This window comes from Arachis hypogaea, chromosome 19 (assembly GCF_003086295.3).
Source record: "Arachis hypogaea cultivar Tifrunner chromosome 19, arahy.Tifrunner.gnm2.J5K5, whole genome shotgun sequence".
Taxonomy (NCBI): Eukaryota; Viridiplantae; Streptophyta; class Magnoliopsida; order Fabales; family Fabaceae; genus Arachis; species Arachis hypogaea.
The window spans coordinates 67,074,589-67,091,517 of NC_092054.1; the positions used below are offsets into that span (position 1 = coordinate 67,074,589).

Consider the following 16,929-nt stretch of genomic DNA (forward strand, 5'->3'; position numbering starts at 1 on the left):
AGTGATTATCTACCCAAAACTTGCTTATTAACTAAGAAAATGCATGAAACTACCCTAAAACAGTAAAGAAAAGGTCAGTGAAACTGGCCAAAATGCCCTGGCATCACAATACCAAACTTAAAGCTTGCTTGTCCCTAAGCAAGTACTGAAACATGAGAATGATGAATGAAATGACAAGAGAAAAGGGTCATTATTATGGAAGTCATGTCCTTGGTTTTATGGGGTTTCACGCATAGCAACTTAGGTTCATTCCTTCATTGGCTTTCAGACCTTTACCATGCCCTGGAATACTCACTTGATTGCACCCTATGAGACTTTTATTCATTGATCCCTTTGTCTTTTCAGGGTTTGATTGTGTTCTTTAGACTAGGTGCTCTGTAAGGGGGCGACTCTTTAATATAAGCTTTCAGCCAGCACTCCCGAACCAGTTGGTTCAAGGTGCTAGGTGTTAAGACACCCCTAAGGACTTACTCCCTCAAGTCTCTTTCCCCCATACATTCACACCACAGGCACATGGTTTGTTATTTTTCTTCTTGAGACCTTGGTGTCCAGCACCTCTTTGGGTTACTAAGTGCTCTGTAGCAAGGGTTACTCTTGATAGTGGACTTTCAGCTGATAATCCCGGGTTAGTTAACCCAAGATACCAAGTGATAAGGCACCCCTGAGAGCTTATTCATCCAAGTATATCCTTTGCACAGGAGCACCACAGACACATGCCTTAAGATTCAACCCTTGGTGCCTAGCCTTATTTCTTACTCTTTTTCTTTATTTCTCAACTTTCATTTTTCTTTCCCCTTTTCTTATTAGGAACTTGTTATTTAGCTAGTCTCATGGGGTGTGTTTCAAGCATATGATTCAGGATAGATAGTTGCCTTCCTACCTTATTGGTGAACTAACTTAGCTAAGTAATTACTACACCACAAGCTTAAGAACTTACTCCACAAATTGAACATAACTCTGGTCTTTCATAACATTTTTTATTTGACTTAAAGGACAAGCATACAAGTAGGCAAGGTGAAAATGCAATAGTGACATTAGACTAGCAAGCATAGACCTAAGCAATGAAAACTTAAAGGCAGAATTTAAAATCCTAAACTACCATGGAAACATGTTCTATTTCATACATGATTTTCCTTATTTAAAACTTGAAAAAGATGGAACAAAGAGGGAACTCCACAACCTTTTACTCACGGGGGTGCCCATGCTCTCCCTCTTGTTTGTCCTCTTTGTGTCTACTTGTGTTTCCTTGTATTGCACCAGTCTGGCTTTTTTCCACTCCTCAAGTGCTTTCCTTACTAATTCATGACTCTTTTCTACCCTCTCTCTTTCTTCTCGCGCTAAGTCATCTTTCACCTCTTCATATCTTGTGATTCCCGGATGTAATATAGGTAGTTGTCCAACTAAGTACCCGAGCCTGGCTTGAGTGTTCACATGATGTCCAGTCTTGTTCATGTAAACTCCCTCTGCGAACGCTCTATATTCGTCAAAGAGTTCTGCCTGTTCCAATTGTTTCCGATGCTTTTCATGTATGTGTGCACCTTGATGTGCTTGGATGTTGATTAGCTTTTGGATGGCTTCTTGTTGTTGATCCTACCTTTGCTCTATCCTGTGGAAGGATTCACCCCATTGTTCCCCTTGTTCCAGTTGCTGTTCCATTATTTGCTTTTGCCACTCCCCTTGTTGATTCGTCCATCTAGAGAGTGATTCTTCTTGACGATCCATCAACTGTAGTTGAAGCTCTTTCTGTGCCCCTTTATTTTCCAAGTATTGTTTAGATAAGCCATCAATGGCTTCCTGTAGTTGGTGCATGTTGATGAGCGGATAATTTATACGCTTTTTGACATTGTTTTTAGTATGTTTTTAGTAGAATCTAGTTACTTTTAGGGATGTTTTCATTAGTTTTTATGTTAAAATCACATTTCTGGACTTTACTATGAGTTTGTGTGTTTTTCTGTGATTTCAGGTATTTTCTGGCTAAAATTGAGGGACTTGAGCAGAAATCAGATTCAGAGGTTGAAGAAGGACTGCTGATGCTGTTGGATTCTGACCTCCCTGCACTCAAAATGGATTTTCTGGAGCTACAGAACTCGAAATGGCGAGCATCTAATTGCGTTGGAAAGTAGACATCCAGGGCTTTCCAGCAATGTATAATAGTCCATACTTTGGCCAAGAATAGATGACGTAAACTGGCGTTCAACGCCAGCTTTCTGCCCAAATCTGGCGTCCAGTGCCAGAAAAGGAGCCAAAACCAGAGTTGAACGCCCAAACTAGCACAAAAGCTGGTGTTCAACTCCAAGAAGGACCTCTACACGTGCAACACTCAAGCTCAGCCCAAGCACACACCAAGTGGGCCCCGGAAGTGGATTTATGCATCAATTACTTACTCATGTAAACCCTAGTAGCTAGTTTATTATAAATAGGACCTTTTACTATTGTATTAGGCATCTTTTGAACCATCTTTGAATCTTTTGACCATCTTTGGACGCCTGGTTCTTAGATCAGAGGGGCTGACCATTCGGCCATGCCTGGACTCTCACTTATGTATTTTCAACGATAGAGTTTCTACACTCCATAGATTAAGGTGTGGAGCTCTGCTGTTCCTCAAAGATTAATGCAAAGTACTAATGTTTTCTATTCAATTCATCTTATTTCGCTTCTAAGATATCTATTCGCACCCAAGAACGTGATGAAGGTGATGATTATGTGTGACGCTCATCACCATTCTCCCCTATGAACACGTGCCTAACAAACACTTCCGTTCTACATGAAATAAGCTAGAATGAATATCTCTTAGATCTCTTAATCAGAATCTTCGTGGTGTAAGCTAGAATGATGGCGGCATTCAAGAGAATCCGGAAAGTCTAAACCTTGTCTGTGGTATTCCGAGTAGGATTCAATGATTGAATGACTGTGACGAGCTTCAAACTCGCGAGTGCTGGGCGTTAGTGACAGACACAAAAGGAGGGTGAATCCTATTCCAGCATGATCGAGAACCGACAGATGATTAGCCGAGCTGTGACAGAGCATGTGAGCATATTTTTCACTGAGAGGAGGGGATGTAGCCACTGACAACGGTGATGCCCTTGCATAAAGCCAGCCATGGAAAGGAGTAAGACTGATTGGATGAAGATAGCAGGAAAGCAGAGGCTCAGAGGAACGAAAGCATCTCCATTCGCTTATCTGAAATTCTCACCAATGATTTACATAAGTATTTCTATCCCTATTCTATTAATTATTATTTGAAAACACCATTATCAATTTATATCTGCCTAACTGAGATTTGCAAGGTGACCATAGCTTGCTTCATACCAACAATCTCCGTGGGATTCGACCCTTACTCACGTAAGGTATTACTTGGACGACCCAGTGCACTTGCTGGTCAGTTACACGGAGTTGTGAACCGTGGTCTTGGCATCATGTTTTTGGCGCCATTACCAGGGAAAGAAAGAGCGATGAATTTTACATAATTAAAGTGTAATCACGATTCCACGTACCAAGTTTTTGGCGCCGTTGTCGGGGATTGTTTGAGTATGGACAACTGACGGTTCATCCTGTTGCTCAGATTTGGTAATTTTCTTTTTATTTTGTTTTCAAAAATTTTTCAAAAAATCTTTCAAAATTTTCTCCTTTGTTTTCGAAAAAAAAATTATAAAAATGTTTTCAAAAATTTTATTCAAAATTTTTAAGAATGAATTCTAGTGTTTCATGAAGCATGTGAAGCCTGGCTGGCTGTAAAGCCATGTCTAAATTTATTTGGACTGAGGCAGCAATTTGTTATCAAGAGCAATATACTCTGATGTTAAATGCTGAAGCTTGGCTGGCCATTGGCCATGTCTAGTGTTTTGGACTGGAGCTTTCATTGAAAGCTTGGCTGGCTAGTGAGCCATGTCTAATTCCTGGACTGAAGCTTTAGACTAAGAATGCAAGATTCCTGTAATTCATGTTAAAAATTTTGGAATCCTTATTTTTTCTTTTTCATATAATTTTCGAAAAAAAATCCAAAAAAATTAGAAAATCATAAAAATCAAAAACATTTTTTGTGTTTCTTGTTTGAGTCATGAGTCATGTCATAAGTTTGGTGTCATTTGCATGTGCATATTGCATTTTTCGAAAATTTCATGCATTCATGGTGTTCTTCATGATCTTCAAGTTGTTCTTGGTAAGTCTTCTTGCTTGATCTTTGCATTTGCATGTTTTGTGTCTTTTATTGTTTTTCATATGCATTCTTGAATTCTTAGTGCCTAGGCATTAAAGAATTCTAAGTTTGGTGTCTTGCATGTTTTCTTTGCATTAAAAATTTTTCAAAAATATGTTCTTGGTGTTCATCATGATCTTCATAGTGTTCTTGGTGTTCATCTTGACATTCATAGCATTCTTGCATGCATTCATTGTTTTGATCTAAAATTCTCATGCATTGCATCATTTTTCTTGTTTTTCCCTCTCTTCATTAAAAATTCAAAAATCAAAAAAATATCTTCCCCTTTTTCTCTCATCAAATTCGAAAATTAGATTTGACTTTTTCAAAATTTTTAAAAATCTAGTTGTTTTTATGAGTCAAATCAAATTTTCAATTTGAAAATTTTATCTTTTTCAAAATCTTTTTCAAAAATCAAATCTTTTTCAAACTTCTTAGTTATTTTCGAAAATTCCAAAAATATTTTTCAAAAACATTTTTCTTATTTTTATATCAAATTTTCGAAAATAACAATAATAATTAATGTTTTGATTCAAAAATTTGAAGTTTGTTACTTGCTTGTTAAGAAAGATTCAAACTTTAAGTTCTAGAATCATATCTTGTGACTTCTTATGAATCAAGTCATTAATTGAGATTTTAAAAATCAAATATTTTTCAAAACTAATTTCTAAAATATCTTCTTATCTTACCTTTTTCAAAAAGTTGGTTTCAAAATATCTTTTCTAACCTCCTAACTTCTTATCTTTTCAAAATTTGTTTCAACTAACTAACTAACTTTTTGTTTGTTTCTTAACTTTTTCAAAACTACCTAACTAACTCTCTCTCTCTAATTTTCAAAAATATCTTCCCTCTTTTTCAAAAATTTCTTTTTAATTAACTAATTATTCTTATTTTTATTTTTTATTTTAAAAATTTTTCGAAAAACACTAACATTTTTTTTTTAAAAAACCATTTTCGAAAATCACTAACTCTTTTTCAAAAATATTTTTCGAAAAATTTTCCCTCTCCCATCTTATTCTATTTATTTATTCATCTACTAACATCTCATCTCACATCTCAACCCTCCTCACAGTTGTGTTTCTTCCATTATATTACATTCTTTGTCTCTCCCTTTTTTCTTCCACTCACAAAGGGATTCCTATACTGTGGTATAAAGGATCTCTATTATTATTATTATTATTTTTCTGTGCCCTCTTCTTTGTCATATGAGCAGGAGCAAGGACAAGAATATTCTTGTTGAAGCAGATCAAGAACCTGAAAGGACTCTGAAGAAAAAATTAAGAGAAGCTAAAATACAACAATCCAGAGATAACCTTTCAGAAATTTTCAAACAGGAAGAGGAGATGGCAGCCGAAAATAATAATAATGTAAGGAAGATGCTTGGTGACTTTACTGCACCTAATTCCAATTTACATGGAAGAAGCATCTCCATTCCTGCCATTGGAGCAAACAACTTTGAGCTGAAACCTCAATTAGTTTCTCTGATGCAGCAGAATTGTAAGTTTCATGGACTTCCATCTGAAGATCCTTTTCAGTTCTTAACTGAATTCTTGCAGATATGTGATACTGTTAAGACTAATGGAGTAGATCCTGAAGTCTACAGGCTCATGCTTTTCCCTTTTGCTGTAAGAGACAGAGCTAGATTATGGTTGGATTCTCAACCCAAAGACAGCCTGAACTCTTGGGATAAGCTGGTCACGGCTTTCTTAGCCAAGTACTTTCCTCCTCAAAAGCTGAGCAAGCTTAGAGCTGATGTTCAAACCTTCAGACAGAAAGAAGGTGAATCCCTCTATGAAGTTTGGGAAAGATACAAATAGTTGACCAAAAAGTGTCCTTCTGACATGCTTTCAGAATGGACCATCCTGGATATATTCTATGATGGTTTATCTGAGCTATCAAAGATGTCACTGGACACTTCTGCAGATGGATCCATTCACCTAAAGAAAACGCCTGCAGAAGCTCAAGAACTCATTGACATGGTTGCTAATAACCAGTTCATGTACGCTTCTGAAAGGAATCCTGTGAGTAATGGGACGCCTATGAAGAAGGGAGTTCTTGAAGTTGATACTCTGAATGCCATATTGGCTCAGAATAAAATATTGACTCAGCAAGTCAATATGATCTCTCAGAGTCTGCATGGAGTGCAAGCTGCATCCAACAGTACTCAAGAGGCTTCTCATGAAGAAGAAGCTTATGATCCTGAGAACCCTGCAATAGCAGAGGTGAATTACTTAGGTGAACCTTATGGAAACACCTATAACTCATCATGGAGAAATCATCCAAATTTCTCATGGAAGGATCAAAAGCCTCAACAAGGCTTTAATAATGGTGGAAGAAACAGGTTTAACAATAATAAACCTTTTCCATCATCCACTCAGCAATAGACAGAGAACTCTGAACAAAATACTTCTAATTTAGCAAACTTAGTCTCTGATCTATCTAAGGCCACTGTAAGTTTCATGAATGAAACAAGGTCTTCCATTAGAAATTTGGAAGCACAAGTGGGCCAGCTGAGTAAAAGGATCACTGAAATCCCTCCCAGTACTCTCCCAAGAAATACAGAAGAGAACCCAAAAGGAGAGTGCAAGGCCATTGACATAAGCAAAATGGCCGAACCCAATGAGGGAGAGGAGGACGTGAATCCCAAGGAGGAAGACCTCCTGGGACGTCCAGTGACCAATAAGGAGCTTCCCTCTGAGGAACCAAAGGAATCTGAGACTCATCTAGAGACCATAGAGATTCCATTGAACCTCCTTATGCCCTTCATGAGCTCTGATGAGTATTCTTCTTCTGAAGAGAATGAGGATGTTACTGAAGAGCAAACTGCCAAGTTTCTTGGTGCAATCATGAAGCTGAATGCCAAATTATTTGGCATTGATACTTGGGAAGTTGAACCTCCCTTGTTCATCAATGAACTAAGTGATCTGGATCAACTGACATTGCCTCAGAAGAGACAGGATCCTGGAAAGTTCATAATACCCTGTACCATAGGCACCATGATCTTTAAGGCTCTATGTGACCTTGGTTCAGGAATAAACCTCATGCCCCTCTCTGTAATAGAGAAACTGGGAATCTATGGGGTGCAAGCTGCTAAAATCTCATTAGAGATGGCAGACAGTTCAAGAAAACAGGCTTATGGACAAGTAGAGGACGTGTTAGTAAAGGTTGAAGTCCTTTACATCCCTGCTGATTTCATAGTCCTGGATACTGGAAAGGAAGAGGATGAATCTATCATCCTAGGAAGACCTTTCCTGGCCACAGCAAGAGCTGTGATTGATGTTGACAGAGGTGAACTAGTCCTTCAATGGAATGAGGACTCCCTTGTGTTTAAAACTCAAGGATCTCCCTCTGCAACTATGGAGAGGAAGCATGAAAAGCTTCTCTCAAAGCAGAGTCAACCAAAGCCCCCACAGTTAAACTCTAAGTTTGGTGTTGGGAGGCCACAACCAAACTCTAAGTTTGGTGTTGAACTCCCATATCCAAACTCTAAGTTTGGTGTTGGAGAGTCTCAACAAAGCTCTGCACATCTGTGAGGCTCCATGAGAGCCCACTGTCAAGCTATTGACATTAAAGAAGTGCTTGTTGGGAGGCAACCCAATTTTTATTTATCTAACTATATTTTCCTTAGTTATATGTCTTTTTAGGTTCATGATCATGTGGAGTCACAAAATAAATATAAAAATTGAAAACAGAATCAAAAACAGCAGAAGAAAAATCACACCCTGGAGGAGCATCTGTCTGGCGTTCAGCGCCAGAACAGAGCATGGTGCTGGCGCTGAACGCCCAAAATGGGCAGCTTCTGGGCGCTGAACGCCAGAACAGGCATGGTTCTAGCGTTCAACGCCAGAAATGGCACACAAATGGGCGTTGAACGCCCAAAATGGCCACCAACCTGGCGCTGAACGCCCAGAGTTGTGTGCAAAGGCATTTTACATGCCTAATTGGTGCAGGGATGCAAATCCTTGACACCCCAGGATCTGTGGACCCCACAGGATCATCTCAGGATCTGTGGACCCCACAGGATCCACTCAGGACCTGTGGACCCCACAGGATCCCCACCTACCTCCACTCACTTCTTCTCACCACTCTCTTTCACACAACCCCATAAACACTCTTCCCCAAAAACCCTTCACCAATCACCTCAAACTCTCTTCCCCGTTACCTCTTCACCACTCACATCCATCCACTCTTACCCATAAACCTACCTCATAAACTCCACCTACCTTCAAAATTCAAAACCAATTTCCCACCCAAACCCACCCATATGGCCGAACCTTAACCCCCCCTCCCTTCCCTATATAAAGCCCTCCATTCTTCATCAAATTCACACAACACAACCCCTCTACACCCTTCTTGGCCGAACTACATCACTTTCTCCCTCTCCTCCATTTCTTCTTCTTCTTCATCTATTCTTTCTCCTCTTGCTCGAGGGCGAGCAATATTCTAAGTTTGGTGTGGTAAAAGCATAAGCTTTTTTTTTTTCATAACCATTGATGGCACCTAAGACCGGAGAATCCTCTAGAAAGGGGAAAGGGAAGACAAAAGCTTCCACATCTGAGTCATGGGAGATGGAAAGGTTCATCTCCAAAGCCCATCAAGACCACTTCTATGATGTTGTGGCCAAGAAGAAGGTGATCCCTGAGGTCCCTTTCAAACTCAAAAGAAATGAGTATCCGGAGATCCGACATGAAATTCAAAGAAGAAGTTGGGAAGTTCTAACAAATCCCATCCAACAAGTCGGCATCCTAATGGTTCAAGAGTTCTATGCTAATGCATGGATCACCAAGAACCATGATCAAAGTAAGAACCCGGATCCAAAGAACTATGTTACAATGGTTCGGGGGAAATACTTGGATTTTAGTCCGGAAAATGTGAGGTTGGCGTTCAACTTGCCAAACATGGAAGAGAACGCATGCCCCTACACAAGGAGAGTCAACTTTGATCATAGGTTGGACCAAGTCCTTATGGACATATGTGTAGAAGGAGCTCAATGGAAGATTGACTCCAAAGGCAAGCCGGTTCAACTAAGAAGATTGGACCTCAAGCCTATAGCTAGAGGATGGTTGGAGTTCATTCAATGCTCAATCATTCCCACTAGCAACCGGTCTGAAGTTACTATAGACCGGGCCATCATGATCCATAGTATCATGATTGGAGAAGAGGTGGAAGTTTATGAGATTATACCTCAAGAACTCTACAAGGTGGCTGACAAGTCCTCCACCATGGCAAGGTTAGCCTTTCCTCACCTCATTTGCCACCTATGCAATTCAGCTGGGATTGACATAGAGGGAGATATCCTCATTAAAGAGGACAAGCCCATCACTAAGAAAAAGATGGAGCAAGCAAGAGAGCCCATTCATGGAGCTCAAGAGGCGTATGAAGCTCATCACCATGAGATCCCAGAGATGCCTCAAATGCACTTTTCTCCACAAAACTATTGGGAGCAAATCAACACCTCCCTAGGAGAATTGAGTTCCAATATGGGACAACTAAGGGTGGAACATCAAGAGCACTCCATCATGCTTTATGAAATAAGAGAAGATCAAAAAAGCAATGAGGGAGGAGCAACAAAGACAAGGAAGAGACATAGAAGAGCTCAAGGACATCATTGGTTCCTCAAGAAGGAAACGCCACCATCACTAAGGTGGATTCATTCCTTGTTCTTGCTTTCTCTGTTTTTCGTTTTCTATGTTATGTGCTTATCTATGTTTGTGTCTTCATTACATGATCATTAGTAGTTAGTAACTTTGTCTTAAAGTTATAAATGTCCTATGAATCCATCACCTCTCTTAAATAAAAAATGTTTTAATTCAAAAGAACAAGAAGTACATGAGTTTCGAATTTATCCTTGAACTTAGCTTAATTATATTGATGTGGTGACAATGCTTCTTGTTTTCTGAATGTATGCTTGAACAGTGCATATGTCTTTTGAAGTTGTTGTTTAAGAATGTTAAATATGTTGGCTCTTGAAAGAATGATGACTAGGAGACATGTTATTTGATAATCTGAAAAATCATAAAAATGATTCTTGAAGCAAGAAAAAGCAGCAAAGAACAAAGCTTGCAGAAAAAAAAATAGAAAAAAAAAAGAGAAAAAGCAAGCAGAAAAAGCCAATAACCCTTAAAACCAAAAGGCAAGGAAAATAAAAAGGATCCCAAGGCTTTGAGCATCAGTGGATAGGAGGGCCTAAAGGAATAAAATCCTGGTCTAAGCGGCTAAACCAAGCTGTCCCTAACCATGTGCTTGTGGCGTGTAGGTGTCAAGTGAAAACTTGAGACTGAGCGGTTAAAGTTAAGGTCCAAAGCAAAAAAAGAGTGTGCTTAAGAACTCTGGACACCTCTAATTGGGGACTCTAGCAAAGCTGAGTCACAATCTGAAAAGGTTCACCCAATTATGTGTCTGTGGCATTTATGTATCCGGTGGTAATACTGGAAAACAAAGTGCTTAGAGCCACGGCCAAGACTCATAAAGAAGCTGTGTTCAAGAATCATCATACTGAACTAGGAGAGTCAATAACACTATTCGAAATCTGAAGTTCCTATAGATGCCAATCATTCTGAACCTCAATGGATAAAGTGAGATGCCAAAACTATTCAAGAGGCAAAAAGCTATAAGTCCCGCTCATATGATTGAAGCTCTGTTTCATTGATAGTTTGGAATTTGTAGTATATTCTCTTCTTTTTACCCTATTTGATTTTCAGTTGCTTGGGGACAAGCAACAATTTAAGTTTGGTGTTGTGATGAGCGGATAATTTATACGCTTTTTGACATTGTTTTTAGTATGTTTTTAGTAGAATCTAGTTACTTTTAGGGATGTTTTCATTAGTTTTTATGTTAAATTCACATTTCTGGACTTTACTATGAGTTTGTGTATTTTTCTATGATTTCAAGTATTTTTTGGCTGAAATTGAGGGACTTGAGCAGAAATCAGATTCAGAGGTTGAAGAAGGACTGCTGATGTTGTTGGATTCTGACCTCCCTGCACTCAAAATGGATTTTCTGGAGCTACAGAACTCGAAATGGCACGCATCCAATTGCGTTGGAAAGTAGACATCCAGGGCTTTCCCGCAATATATAATAGTCCATACTTTGGCCAAGAATAGACGATGTAAACCGCCGTTCAACGCCAGCTTTCTGCCCAAATCTGGCGTCCAGCGCCAGAAAAGGAGCCAAAACCAGAGTTGAACGCCCAAACTGGCACAAAAGCTGGCGTTCAACTCCAAGAAGGACCTCTACACGTGCAACACTCAAGCTCAGCCCAAGCACACACCAAGTGGGCCCCGGAAGTGGATTTATGCATCAATTACTTACTCATGTAAACCCTAGTAGCTAGTTTATTATAAATAGGACCTTTTACTATTGTATTAGGCATCTTTTGAACCATCTTTGAATCTTTTGACCATCTTTGGATGCCTGGTTCTTAGATCAAAGGGGCTGGCCATTCGGCCATGCCTGGACTCTCACTTATGTATTTTCAACGGTAGAGTTTCTACACTCCATAGATTAAGGTGTGGAGCTCTGCTGTTCCTCAAAGATTAATGCAAAGTACTACTATTTTCTATTCAATTCATCTTATTTCACTTCTAAGATATCCATTCGCACCCAAGAACGTGATGAAGGTGATGATTATGTGTGACGCTCATCACCATTCTCCCCTATGAACACGTGCCTGACAAACACTTCCGTTCTACATGAAATAAGCTAGAATGAATATCTCTTAGATCTCTTAATCGGAATCTTCGTGGTGTAAGCTAGAATGATGGCGGCATTCAAGAGAATCCGGAAAGTCTAAACCTTGTCTGTGGTATTCCGAGTAGGATTCAATGATTGAATGACTGTGACGAGCTTTAAACTCGCGAGTGCTGGGCGTTAGTGACAGACGCAAAAGGAGGGTGAATCCTATTTCAGCATGATCGAGAACCGACAGATGATTAGCCGTGCTGTGACAGAGCATGTGAGCATATTTTTCACTGAGAGGAGGGGATGTAGCCACTGACAACGGTGATGCCCTTGCATAAAGCCAGCCATGGAAAGGAGTAAGACTGATTGGATGAAGATAGCAGGAAAGCAGAGGCTCAGAGGAACGAAAGCATCTCCATTCGCTTATCTGAAATTCTCACCAATGATTTACATAAGTATTTCTATCCCTATTCTATTAATTATTATTCGAAAACACCATTATCAATTTATATCTGCCTAACTGAGATTTGCAAGGTGTCCATAGCTTACTTCATACCAACAATCTCCGTGGGATTCGACCCTTACTCACGTAAGGTATTACTTGGACGACCCAGTGCACTTGCTGGCTAGTTACACGGAGTTGTGAACCGTGGTCTTGGCATCATGTTTTTGGCGCCATTACCAGGGAAAGAAAGAGCGATGAATTTTACATAATTAAAGTGTAATCACGATTCCGTGTACCACATGTCTAGAGGGGCTTACTTCTCTAGGTTCTGTCCTTCTACCACTTGCTGGGCTGGCCTCTTTCTTGGATTTCGTTGAGGTAGGGGAGATGCAACAGCATGCATCCGTCGAACAATTGGGATGCCCACTTTTATCCACTCGGGGTTCTCATCCTCGAACACCACCCCAGCCTTGTCACACAGATGGAAAATAGTTCTGGGGTAGCCCAACCTTCCTCCAGAATCGCTTTTCTCAGCCATCTTCCTAATGCCTTGGGCTATGAGTTCATGAACCTTGATCTCTCCCCCTTTGAGTATACATTGCACCATTGTTGCTCTCTTAAGATTCACCTCTGAGTTATTCCCGGCAGGGAGGATGGATCTCCTTACAATTTCGAACCACCCCTTTGCTTCAGGGGTGAGGTCCCCTCTCTTGATGAACTTGGGCTTCCCTTGAGGGTCTGATACCTAATCAGCTCCTTGTACGCAAATATCTTACACAATATGGTCATAGTTGGGACTGCTATCTATTTTGGAGTGATAGCTTTCTTCTGCAAATGGTATGGTTTGTAGTTTCAACGTCCTCATGACGCTCATGGGACTGAAATCCAAGGTCACCCCTCTTACAAAGCTTATATAGGATTCATTGGCCTTATCATACCTGACTGCATTTGCATAAAACTCTCTTACAAGAGTTACGTTTACTTTTATGACCGGATCAGTGAGGAGCTCCCATCTCCTCTTTTCCACCTTCTTTGTGATTTCGGGGCACTCAATTTTTCTGACTTGAAAGCCTAGCTCATATATGATCTCCTTATCAACCATTCACCCGAATTGTAATGCATGGTGAAAGGTTCTAAATTTTTTCTCATCGAAAGGGAGTTGCTCCATAGGCTCCTTCCCCTTTCTTCTTTTAGAGCTTGACGATGCCATGAATAAGAGTTGGTATGTAAAGGTGGTGAGGAGTATGAGTTGCTGGTAAAATTCGATTGGGTTTGGATAGGGTGTAGTTAAAGGAGTGGGTGATAGTGCTTTTGATGGGGTAAGAGGAGTTGGGTGCCGAAAGTAGGAAGTACAGAGAATGGGAATTGGAGTGTGAATGGGGTACGGAATAAGAACCACTTATATAGGGAGGTGGTGAGTGAATGAAAGGTGTGGATTGATGGAGTGGGTGTATGATGAACAGATGGGGTTTAGCATGGGATGAGCACAAGGATCATCAACTTTATGATGAGGTTGGTTCGATTTCCAAGCGTGTTATTCTTTCAATGTTGCATGGCAACATTTCCCAATGCATTCCCCTTGAAGACACATGTATAGTCCTCTTCTTTTGAAGTGGCCGAATCCTTCCTCCTTCAATTGTCCCATCAATTTTCCTACAAAACAAAAGAAATGTGATTAATGAAATTGTGGAAAGTGGCGGCAAAATTTAAAAAAATTGGGATAACTGCTTTTTAAAGTTTTTTGTGTCTAACTAACTAAGTGCTATTCATGAATGCAAATCAACTGACTATTTAATTGTCCATGTATACAACATTGGTGACACCAAACTTAGTTTGTGGTCATGTGGTGTACAAAGTTTTGTTCAAGGCTCTAAGAGTGACATGATATGAATTGCATTTATGCTCTCTTAGTATGCCTTGAACACCAAACTTGTTCTTCACTATGTGCTGCATAAAAGGATTCATTCAAGTATATGTCAGAGTTGAATTGGAATTCATGAACCTTGCATTATTAACTACTTAAAAGCATATAAAACATGGGTTGCCTCCCTTGAAGTGCTTCTTTAGCGTCACTAGCTTGACATTCTGACTTTGTTAGGGTGGTTGGTAATGCTTTAAATCTTCCCCCCTCGCGGTAAATCTATCTCCATTGGCTTCATCAAGGATCTCCACATGTTCCAATGAGAGAATCCTGTTGATGGTGAAAACTTTAGGTAGCTGAGATGGGATGGTGGGGAGATGAGGTGGGATAACTGGGAAATAAGCTGAGATCACTTTATCCCCTGGAGAGAAGTCCTCTGTAGGGATCTTCTTGTTCCTCCACCTCCTTGGTGCCTTCTTCTTTGTTCCTTTTGATGTTGCCCTGCTCTTTGTGACCTTTTTTTCCAAGAAAATTTTGTTGCTGGTCTCATATGACTCTGGTGGTTTAGGTTCCTCCTGGTTTTCCTTTTGCTGTGACAACTGCTGACTGTCTTGTTCATCAACCAAAGGGGTTCCCAGGTGTATAGCTTGTGCTTCAATGCTTGTTTCTTCCACCAGTGCTTTGTCGTGCTCTCCCCTTGGTTCCTTGCTTTCTTGATCTACTTCTTGTGAGGGTTTGAAGACATTGAATGCAAGTTGTTCGTCATGTATCCTCAGTATTAGCTCTCCTCGCTCCACATCTATGAGCGCTCTGGGTGTAGCTAGGAATGGTCTTCCCAATATGATTGGGTGAAGGTGACTCTCTTCCATTTCCAATATGACAAAGTCTGGGGGAAGGAAGTAGTTCCCAACCTTTACCAACACGTTTTTAGCCACTCCTACTGCTTGTTTTTGAGTTTTGTCAGCCAGTCTGATGACTACGTATGTGGGCATTAGCTCATTGATCTGCAGCTTCTTCATAAGGGATAAAGGCATTAAGTAGATGCTTGCTCCCAGGTCACAGAGTCCTTTGTCAAACATTGTTTCTCCTATGGCACAGGGGATGTGAAAACTCCCTGGGTCCTTCCTTTTTGTAGGCAACTCTGGTTGGATAAGAGCATTGTACTCCTTATTCATCACTATTGTTTGCCCTCCTTTGAGTGAGCTTTTCCTGGTCAGCAGCTCTTTCATATACTTAATGTATGAGGATATTTGTTGGAGAGCCTTGATGAATGGTATGTTTACATGGAGAGATGCAAACATATCAAGAAACTTTGAGTATATTCTCTTTTCCACACCACCCTTGAGTCTTTGGGGAAAAGGTGCATAGAGTTTCAGCATCTCCTTCTGTGTAATTTTGGTTTCTTGGTGACCCTCTTCCTACTTCTCTGCTGAAGTATTTCCAGAATGTTCGAAGGGTTTGTTCATCTCTTCCTCAGTCCCCTTATCACTTATAGTGACCATCTTGCAGTCTTCCCATCTTACTTTCTTTGCTTCACCTCTTGGGTTTTTCTCTGTGTCACTTGGAAAGCTGTCAGTAGGTTTGGGAATCTTCTCAAAGAGGTATCCCACTTGAAATTCTAGCCTCTTAATGGTGTCTCCCTGATTTTTGATATTAGCTCGCACCTCCTCCTTGAACACCTTGTTCTCTTGGAGTTCCTTACATATGCCTTCAATTAGGGTCTCAATCCTTGAGAGTCTATCTTCAGATGATGGTGAGTTGGAGTTGGAGGGATGAGAATGGCCATTTTGGTTTTGATATGAATGTTGAGAGGTGTTGTTAGGTGGGTGCTGATATGATCTCTGTGTGGAATGTTGGTGAGCTGCATTGTTGTTGGGGTTGTGACGTCTCTGATCTTGGCCTTGATCTTGTTGATTTCCCTACCCAAAGTTTGGGTGGTTCCTCCAACCAGGATTGTAAGTTTTGGAGTATGGATCATGGGTCTGCCTAGGTGAGTTTCCAATGTAGTTGGCTTGTTCCTGATCACCCTCTGCTTCTGCATTCACTCCTTCTTGGGTTGCTGATGAGGTGGTGATTGCTGCTACTTGGTTCCTCTCCATCTTCTTGGTAAGGTCAGCCAACTGCTTGGTAATCAGCTTGTTCTGGGCCAGCAATACATCCACGTTATTTAGCTCCATTACTCCTCTAGTGTTGCCTCTTTCAGAAGCATAGAAGTAGTCATTCTCAGCTACAGTCTCAATGACATCTATGGCTTCTTCAATGGTCTTTTTCTTGTTCACAGATCCCCCAGATGAGTGGTCCACTGCCTTCTTTGATTCATAAGAAAGACCTTCATAGAAAATGTGTAACTGTACCCTTTCATTGAACATATCTGGCGGGCACCTTCTTGTCAAGTCCTTAAACCTCTCCCATGCTTCATAGAGAGTTTCACCATCTTGTTTCCTGAAGGTTTGTACCTCAGCTCTTAACCTGTTGATTCTTTGAGGAGGATAGAATCTCGCCAAAAATTTGTTCACCACATCTTCCCAAGTTGTTAAACTCTCCTTCGGGAAGGATTCCAGCCATTTAGATGCTTTGTCCTTGAGTGAGAAGGGAAACAAAAGCAGTCTATAGGTGTCAGGATGAACACCATTACACTTCACAGTATCACATATCCTCAGGAATGTGGTGAGATGTTGATTGGGATCTTCTTGGACACTTCCTCCAAATGAACAGTTGTTCTGAACCAGGGTGATGAGCTATGGCTTT

General features: G+C 40.4%; 2 non-coding genes across 2 annotated transcripts; one reads left to right on the forward strand and one right to left on the reverse strand.

Moving 5' to 3' along the window:
- Window positions 1–5,934: 5,934 nt before the first annotated feature.
- LOC112781253 (small nucleolar RNA R71) lies at window positions 5,935–6,042 on the reverse strand. The gene has a single exon (XR_003192040.1). It is a non-coding gene; the product is annotated as a small nucleolar RNA R71 (small nucleolar RNA).
- Window positions 6,043–16,545: 10,503 nt separating this feature from the next.
- On the forward strand, window positions 16,546–16,652 carry LOC112781751 (small nucleolar RNA R71). Its single transcript, XR_003192511.1, has one exon. It is a non-coding gene; the product is annotated as a small nucleolar RNA R71 (small nucleolar RNA).
- Window positions 16,653–16,929: the final 277 nt, after the last annotated feature.